A 9,258-nucleotide genomic window follows, 5' to 3' on the forward strand; every position below is an offset into this window, starting at 1 on the left:
AACACCCAGATACGGAATTTCTAAAATATGCAACTTTAAGCTATTACATTTGATATTTTTAAGTTTTGTTATTTATAGTTACTCAAAAATGTTTGAGTCTTAATTGTACGGTGGATTGTTTGTGTCTTTATTTGTCGGTTCTACGTTCTGTAATAACTATTGTATAGTAAAGCATTTATTGCGTTGTGCATATTGTACTCACGTAGTAAGTTGTATGTCTATTTTATTCTGTGTATAATATTTAACAGGTCTCATTCCTGTATAGTAGTGTAGAGATGGCGGCCGGTACCAGTCACATCTCATAGTCTTGAGCGCAAGACGGACGTGTAACCTCCTCTGCACTGGAGAGGGGTGTCTGAGCCTCATTAGCTGCAAGAGACTGTAGTTAGCCTAAACACCGTTTGGAACAAATCCATAGACGTAGTCGACATTCGAGGGACACGGACGACCACACACCAAAGCAGTTTATTTTGTTGTATAATATTATTTTGTTAATTAAAATATAAAGTTAAAATGTAGAAAAGATTTTCTGTTATTTATTTAGGGGAGTTTGGATCACTATTCTCTACGCAAGGTCATTATTTGACATACTACATAAATAAATATAAGAAGTTGGCGATGAAAAAGCCGATCCAGAAGTCGTCCGTTTTGTTATATAGTAATTGTTAGCTGGTCATAATAAAAAAAGGTGAAGATAACAGTGATGATCTAAAAAAAAAAAAATCCACAAACAATACAAATCTATGGACATGGCATAAATTTTCCGGAAATTCCAGAGGTGGTATCAAGTGCTTCATAGGAGTAAGCATCCCTTGTTGATCGATCACACCCGCAATGGGTCCTATGTATTGATCAGGTAGACGGAACAATCAGTACTCAAATTTAGTATAAAAAATAAAGGCGTACCAATTGGTATGAACAAGTCAGCCAAATTACGACCCAATGATATGTTATATTTGCTAACAAGATCTTTATAGCGATCATAGAATTTATGAAATGCTGATTTTAAAAAGTTGTTGAAATCCCTGTAACATCAAACTTATCTGTCAGTAGACTGCCTCGGTTTAAAAATTCATCGTACTCAGAGCATGCTCTTGAATATCGAATAAGTTGGGAGACGTAAACACCATTTGCAGGTGATAGCGGAATATTACTACATAAATAACTTTAAGTAAACTAAAATATAATTTGCCATAAGCGTCTATAATCAGTAAGATATCCAAATATAAAAGAGATGATAAAGAAAGATTAAGATTTAAACAATAGCCACTGTGACATATCTATTGTTTAACTGTGTGTTGAAAAAACAAAAAGGTGAAATATGAAGATAACAAACAGTAATCAAGTTCAAAAGTCCAAAGATTACATGAGAGCAGAGCAAACACGGGCCTATAAAAACATAAGAGGTGGGACAAGGTACCATGTAAGAGTAATCAACCCCTGTCGACGTCCACATGAAAAACGTCAGTCAATATTCGACTTGTATTTGCTAACAAGGTCATTGTATCGACCAAAGGATTTGCAAAATGTTGTTTTGTTGCTATTTTCCCAAATAAACATGGATTGCTTGGATTTCTTTGGAGGATTGATTTTTACATATTCAACATAAATACACCCTGTAACAAAAAATTAAAATCAATGCATGGCATAAACAAATATTAACAAGTCAATTTAATCGTAATATATTACACTGAACTTTCATTTCACATAATCGCCCGCGTGGCGCAGTGATTAGAGCGTCTGCTCTAGAGTCGCGGAGTAAGGAGTTGATCCTTACGTCGCGGGTTCGAATCCCACTGTGGGACGTGGAAACCGGTCCTTCGGATGAGACCGTATAAACCGAGGTCCCGTGTCGCAGTAGGTGCTGGCAAAAAAAAGAAAAAAGAAAAAGATCCCTCACTGCTCAATGGCCGTAAGTGCCGAGTATAGGACAAAATTTGCAGCTCTCCACCGGCAAGTGGTGGCGTCTCCATATGAGTGAAAAATTCTCGAGAGGGACGTTAAACAACAAACAAACAAACAAACAAAACATTTCACAAAATCTTTATAATTAATTACTTTATTATAGAAATAAATAGAAAATACTGATATCACCATATTGAAATTTTACTCTTACAAAATATGAAAAGAAATTAAATCATTACATACTTCCGATTTAGAAATTATGAAATATAAACAAAAAAAGCAACGAATATAACTTTCAGTAACCAGAACTGAAATAATTCATGAACATAGAAAATAACATGAAACTCAATTTCATGCAAATAATAAATAACACACATATATCCTTAACTCACACGAGGTGTAAAGGTCAAACATGTAATATGCCGCTAAGCAGATGATTCATTGGATGTTTCCCTGTATAATAAATATATAACTTAAGGGTTTAAAATTTTTATATTCTGTGTAAATAATATACTCAATTACTAAAATAAAGGTGTTGTGAAAATTTAACGAGATTATTTAATCCTGCTCACTCTGTCGTTCTCTCATTTAAGACTGTGAAAATAATAATCTGAATTACAATAAAAATGCAAATATTAAAGCTGTAATTTAAGCAACATAACTTTAGACTATATTTTAAAGTTTTAATTGACTGCACTCTCATGCAATACACGTTCTCGCCAACCATACGTTAATATTCGAGTGGTTATTAAAGGTGCTTAGACACAGATTTGAAGTTATTATTTTCTCAAATTTTCAGTATAATTTCATGACTTATATGTTGCTATAGCATTTCATACGAAAATTTGATAAAAAAATCTTATTTTATCTAGAAGTTATTGAAACTTCGAATTTCTGGACGCGTTTGATAGACACATCCTTACACTTTCACAAATTTTAACTTTATCCTTGGTACTTTAGAAAAGTAGCAATTTTGTTGTTTATTAATGAAAAATATTAAAACTATAATGCAGAAATTCCAGAGTAGGAATGAAGAAAGCAAAATCCTCTCACCTATTGCCAGTCCGTGCTCAGTGGTGTGTGCAGAGTTTAACAATTGAACACACACGGTGAAACGTAAACATTAACAACAACAGAGCTCGTGCCCTGTTTACAAAAACAGTTTACGTTTCACGGGTGTATTCAATTTGTTAAACTCTGTACACAACTACACAGCACTGAGCGCGAGCTGACAATACTTAAGTGAGTGGGTTTTGCTTTCGCACATTTTTACTCTGAATTTTCTGGATTATAGATGTAATATTATTTATTAATACTAGGGATGTCAAATCGGTCAATTTTTGATAATCGGTTACTCGGACGTTTTTCCGATCAAGTACCCGGGTACTCGGTAAAAATGAAAATACAAGACAGTGTGTTAATTTTCTTGAGCCCAGTTAAGCTCCTTTAAATCCCAAAGCTGTTTTATCACGTTTATAAATGTATATAAACAACTAAGTCAAAGGGAAATAATTTTTTTGGTACCAAATTTATTTATCAAATAAACTTAAAAGACACAATTAATACATAAAAAATTAAAAATGGTTTACAGTTCTTGTTTAGGACCTATTTCATCAACGCAAAAGGACAATCTGTTACGCAGTTTTGTGATGTTAGACAAACGAAAGAGAAGGAAAAGACGTTGTTGGGATCGTTAATCTAATATTATTTCATAATTTGGTTGTTTCACACTAAACCTACTACGCAAACTGACTTTCAATTTATTATTATTATTTTTTTTTTTTTTTAGAAAATCTTTAGTTATTTCTAAACATTTCTTCACTTTTGAAGTGGGTAGCGGTATTTCTATGCATGTCCGATTTCGCTACCGTATATTAATTAAATAATTTAAAAACGATTTGAATATAATAGACCACACTTAAACGATGTTTACTGAAAACAATCATTGAAGCCATCCAAAAATTAAGGACCACAATAGGTGAGAACTGCTGTGTATCAGGTGATTGGTCATTAATTACTGTATATGCACAGCCACAGGCGATAACAGGTGTTTTACAGGTGTAGATGACGACACGCTAATTACCATATGAATATTTAAGTATTTTTTGGATAAGTTTTTGATAAAAATATGTACTTTGAAATAAGAAAAAAATATACTTCCGAGTAACCGAGTACCATTTTAAGTATTCGATACTCGAACGTTCGATCGAGTACCCGGTTAACCGGGTACTCGTTGACATCCCTAATTAATACACAACAAAATTGCTACTTTTCTTCAGTATTAAGGATAGAGTTAAAAATTGTGAAAGTGCAAGGATGTGTTAAGGATGTGTTAATCAAACGCCTCCCGAAATTCGTAGTTTCAATAATTTCCAGATTAAATAAGTTTTTAATTTTATTTTCGTGTGAAATGCTATAGCAACATATAAGTTCTGATACAAGTATTGGCTTTCTTAAAAAGCTTGTCTGACGTGAGCAAATTTATTATTATACGAAGAATTAATAAAGAAAAGTTGAGTCCATTGTATTCAACATTATCCTGAATCCAGAAAAAAAATTATTTCACTAAGAAACAAAAAAGTTCAATCCTGTAACATCAACATGAAATGAAACTCAATTATGTATTTATCCTATATATACTGACAGGTATTACTTGTAATTTTCTTTTTTTTTCATGGACATAGGAACTCGGGACCCCCCCCCCCTCCGTATTTTGCTGATATATATACCTGTAATTGTATACTTTAAAACACCTTTGCTACTTTATGCTTGTTTCCCATAACTCAAGTAAATAATAACGTATGAAATTCATGATAACCTTTTTGCTTGATATTAATGATAAGGAAATTTTCCTTGATAGTGCCCCTTCCATTGAAATGTTTGGTTGTTGATTATCTCCCCATGAAATTTCTTCCGACTGGCCTTTTCCTAGATGCATAAATATAACCGGTGCTTTCGAAAGAAAAAAGATATAACATATTATTTTAAAATCTAAACATCAGTTGGTGAACAGTTGGGAGAATTATTTTTTTTTTTTAAATTAATCAACTTGTTTTAAATGAGCAAACGTCAGAAAGACGGTATGTATTAAAAATAAACATCTGTTAGTTAATCAGATAATGATATACGGCATACGTGTTGACCTGATCGACCAGCTTCATTCCTGCTGTTTTGCTGGACGTACATGAATGATTGTAATACATAAGAGAGTGGGAAAATGTTATGTTACGTGTAATGTATAATGTGATAATAATTAGGTCCAATGCTTTGGCTTGTTTGGATGTTTAGCCATTAATTCCCATGCTCTCAAAATTGATAGTTAAAGAATGAAGTTTCCAAGATCGAGTTATTACAATAATTCTATTGAACGACTTGGCCAATAAGCCTTGGCTAAAATCGAAGGTGTCTCAGGGACGGGTGAGATTCACTCCGGAACTAGAAGTACGCATGCGCAAAATTCTAAACCTCAAACCCGATCATAATTACCCAAGTCAACATGGCGGCGTCCATGAATAGAAGAAAGCTCAATCAATCAATGTGCGCTCTTCTTAAACTGATCGTAAGTGAACAATTCCTACTTCTTATTCAGTAAAAGCGTTTCTCATTTACGTTATATATATATTTGTTATTGGAAACAGTATAGGTATTAAATTATTGTGTGTGTGTGGCCGGGGGGGGGGGGGGGGGGTTACATATGTATAGCCTTGGGGGGGGGGGATTATCTTTAATGAAAATTTACATAGTAAAATATATATAACTTTCTCCAAAAGAGTGAAGGATGACCTCCCCCCCCCCTCCCAGGCCTACACACACACAACCCCAACCTATGGGCTTGTAAAAAGCTAGGATGGTGTGAAGGGGAAGAAGAAAAGGTTAGGAAAGAATCCTTGGTGAAAAATGTGGCAAAAGAATATTTTACATTTATAATGCAACGAATAATTTTTTTTATCTCTCATTTGTTTTTATTTTATTTATAAATAATTCAATGTTGAGACTAGCTGTTGAACTATTAAAGTAATATCACATGTTATATTAGTTATCAATCTGAGGAATAAATTTTATTTTATTTTTTTCTTAATTTTATTTCTTTTTTGGAAAACGTAACATACATGTATGTTACCATAGATGTGGACCCCTTTACTACTTTCAATGTTGGCAAGTTCATGTTATGATAAGTAGGCAAGTACAAAGTACAATATAAATTTTTCACCTTTCAAATTTCCACTAGTAAAAAAATGAACTTATTTCATCCCTTTTTGGTAAAATAATCATAGCAATTGACAAACATTTTAATCAAAACACAGGAATCTCTTCAATCCATGCAGTTTTCTGTGAATGATGACCTATTGCTCCAAGACTAGTTCACTAAAAATTGTCATATTAATGAAATATGCATTTTTCTCCAGGTCCTCATACTGAGCTGGAGTTTTGCATACTCTGCAAAAGTTATAATGGAGGGAATGACTCTCCTTTGACATAAGATATCAAAATCACAACTTATAAAGTATAGTTTACTCTCATAATTCAAAGCAAACTAATATTTTAATTCAGTTCATCCTAGATTGGACAGATGAACACTAGGGGTTCCACCCCATGCAGACACTTGCCAATTTGCGTTCACAATTACATATGTTTATTTTGCTTATGCAGATGGGTCGTATGGCTTAAAGTTATTCAATAAAGAAAGAAAGTATATTTAAAGAAAAAAATATTTCAACCCATTATCTCAAAATTGGTGAAAATACAAGGCTAGATTATAAATTTATTAATTATTTGAGGCTTCGCCGCCTCGGGAAATAGTTTCCTCCCTCGGGGAACCATAAATTTGCTATTTCCCTCATACCCTTTCCATAACTGTATACTATTGAATGAAATTATTGCACTTGGAGGTAATTTGATGATCATGTTTGAAAAAAAGTATCATCATGATATCATAAGTCTTTTTTATGAACATAATTTGTAATGAGATTCAATAAGGTCTAATATATGGTTCTTTTTTGCCAGCAATACCTTTGAAAAGGCCATTAAAATCAGCTAATTGGCCCATGATTTTATTGAAAGCATTGGATATTAATTTGGGTTTATCCATCTGTCTGTCAGTCTATCTGTTATACTTAAGAAATAAGGTATTGTTTTGAATTTTTTATCATAATGTAAAATATGGATCAAATCCCTTATGGTAGATTTGATGATATACCAACCCAAATTTTCATCATGATATAAATATTAAAATGATACCTTATTACTTATTTTTACATGCTGGACCGATTTATAACAATTGTTTGCACACTTTAGTTTTAAATCCATGAAATGATTTATTTTTTCGAACTTCAATGGTATAAATTGAATGTGTGAACAAGTTGACTGCTTATGACATCACTGTAAAATTATGTCAATCCTTTATGACAATGAATTTATGGTCATAATTGACAAACCTATTTGTATACAGAATTAAGTACTGTAAACATATTACACATAAATAAGAACATTAAAAATGTGCTAATTCAAATCTGTGCTAAATTGTTCAAAAATCAATTTCCGCTAAATATCATACATGCTAAATATAATACTTTTACAGTACGTCTTCTTCAAATAGTATTATATAAAGGAAAACATTTGCAATTGTAAATATATATACGTATATAACTATATATACATATATAATACCTGAATTTCTAAATTATATCCCTAAGAGCATTCTTAAACCAGCTTTAATGTGAAATTTAAATAATTACCTATGACTTACAAAAGATTCTTTTTGATATTGAGGTCAAAGTAAGCTCAGAATTGTGTGTGTTTTAATTTGCAGGGTAAATGGTCAGCTTGGATTCCAGCAGAGGGTGAGAGTGCCACCATCAACGATTTGGGAGGAGGATCAAATTGAAGACAAAAGATGGTAAAACTTCAGTCTTGATATTCACTACACATGCTAAAGGAGTCACTTATATAAATGCAAATAACAATCTTCACCGAGACTCTAATTCGAATAAATGAAGTGCTTTGTGAAATTATTTTAATCTTTGAATTTAATCTTAAATTAGGTTATAAAGTAAGAAAAGGCTTCAAGCAGAAGAAATCTTAATTTATTGAACATCTTGTTGATTAGGAAAGCAAAATATACAACTTACAAAGTTAGAATATATTGAATGCATGATTTGTGATTAGCATTTCTTGTAGTTAATATCTTTTCTTTTTCTTTTCATGTGTGCAACCCTAGAAGCACTCAGAAATGGACCTATAACTTGTGCGTTAAGTCCAGTAGCAGGTTGGCAATGGTAGACAGACTTTTGCCTTAAGCCATTGCTCATTTGGTTAAGCTGGCAGTGCAGGAATTCATCTCAGGATCATGTGTTTTGTTGGGTGATGAGGAGTTCCTTTCATACCCTCAGATTATTGCCAATCTTTATCAGATTTCCTTATCCTGACATTTACAATCCAGAGAGAACTTAATTAGTTAATGTTTACATTTTAAAAGCATGTTTGAAGTACTGGTAATTTTTAGCATTCATATGTTTTAGCTCATCTGAACCAAAGGGTGAAGTGTCAGCTAGCCTTTCTGATTGAAATCTGTCCTTTGTTGTCAATGTATTATATCTTTTCACATATTTGAACTGTTTTCCAGAAACGTCAATTTTCAACCAAACTTGGCACAAGGCATCCTTGAGTAAAGGAAATTCAGTTTCTTCAATTAGAGGACTGTACCTTCTTGGAAGCAGCGATAATCAAGAAAAAGCAAAAATTCGGGGAGAGGGGTGGTCTTAAGGCATGGCTGTCCTCATCGTATATTGAAAATGCATTAAATTTTTGAAAATCTTATTCTCTCTTCTGTAGGCATTTGCCAGGCAAATCAATTGAAAAGTTGTAATGAGCAAGGGTGTTGTTACCACATATGTAAAATTCATAACCACAGGGTCAGGGTTTCTGCTGCCTTGGAAATGCACAATTGATTATGTAGGGTATTTTCACTCAACTTTGAGAGAAGTTAGTCCCCTTTGATTATTCAACAACGATAATGAAAAACTTGGGTGACCACTAAGGTCCTTTGGCTTTTTGTTTTTTGTCAAATTATGGATCCTTGGATAAGGTTGAGGCTAAAATAGTGTATGAAATGAAATAACATTTTTAAAACATTCTTTTCTACAATAAGGTCAATTTAGTTACATGTATATTGATAATGTACATATCCAGTATGTACAATGTAGTTTGATAATGAAGTCCTTCCATTTTGAGTGAATTTAAATTTAGTTTAATTATAATCCCTCGGGGCCAAGGTAGGGTCACCATATTGGGTCAAAATTTTTTTATGGGAATAACGAGGAATTTTTTTTTTTAAAAGTTCTTCAGAAGAACAGG

General features: G+C 32.6%; 1 long non-coding RNA gene across 1 annotated transcript; it reads left to right on the top strand.

Annotated features, from left to right (window-relative positions):
* Positions 1–5,388: 5,388 nt before the first annotated feature.
* Positions 5,389–8,388, top strand: LOC133183420 (uncharacterized). Its single transcript, XR_009720636.1, has 3 exons — positions 5,389–5,464; positions 7,715–7,801; positions 8,123–8,388. It is a non-coding gene; the product is annotated as an uncharacterized LOC133183420 (long non-coding RNA).
* Positions 8,389–9,258: the final 870 nt, after the last annotated feature.

Source organism: Saccostrea echinata, unplaced genomic scaffold (assembly GCF_033153115.1).
Source record: "Saccostrea echinata isolate AGI-Se365-2 ecotype Australia unplaced genomic scaffold, CSIRO_AGI_Sech_v1 ptg000009l, whole genome shotgun sequence".
Classification (NCBI taxonomy): Eukaryota; Metazoa; Mollusca; class Bivalvia; order Ostreida; family Ostreidae; genus Saccostrea; species Saccostrea echinata.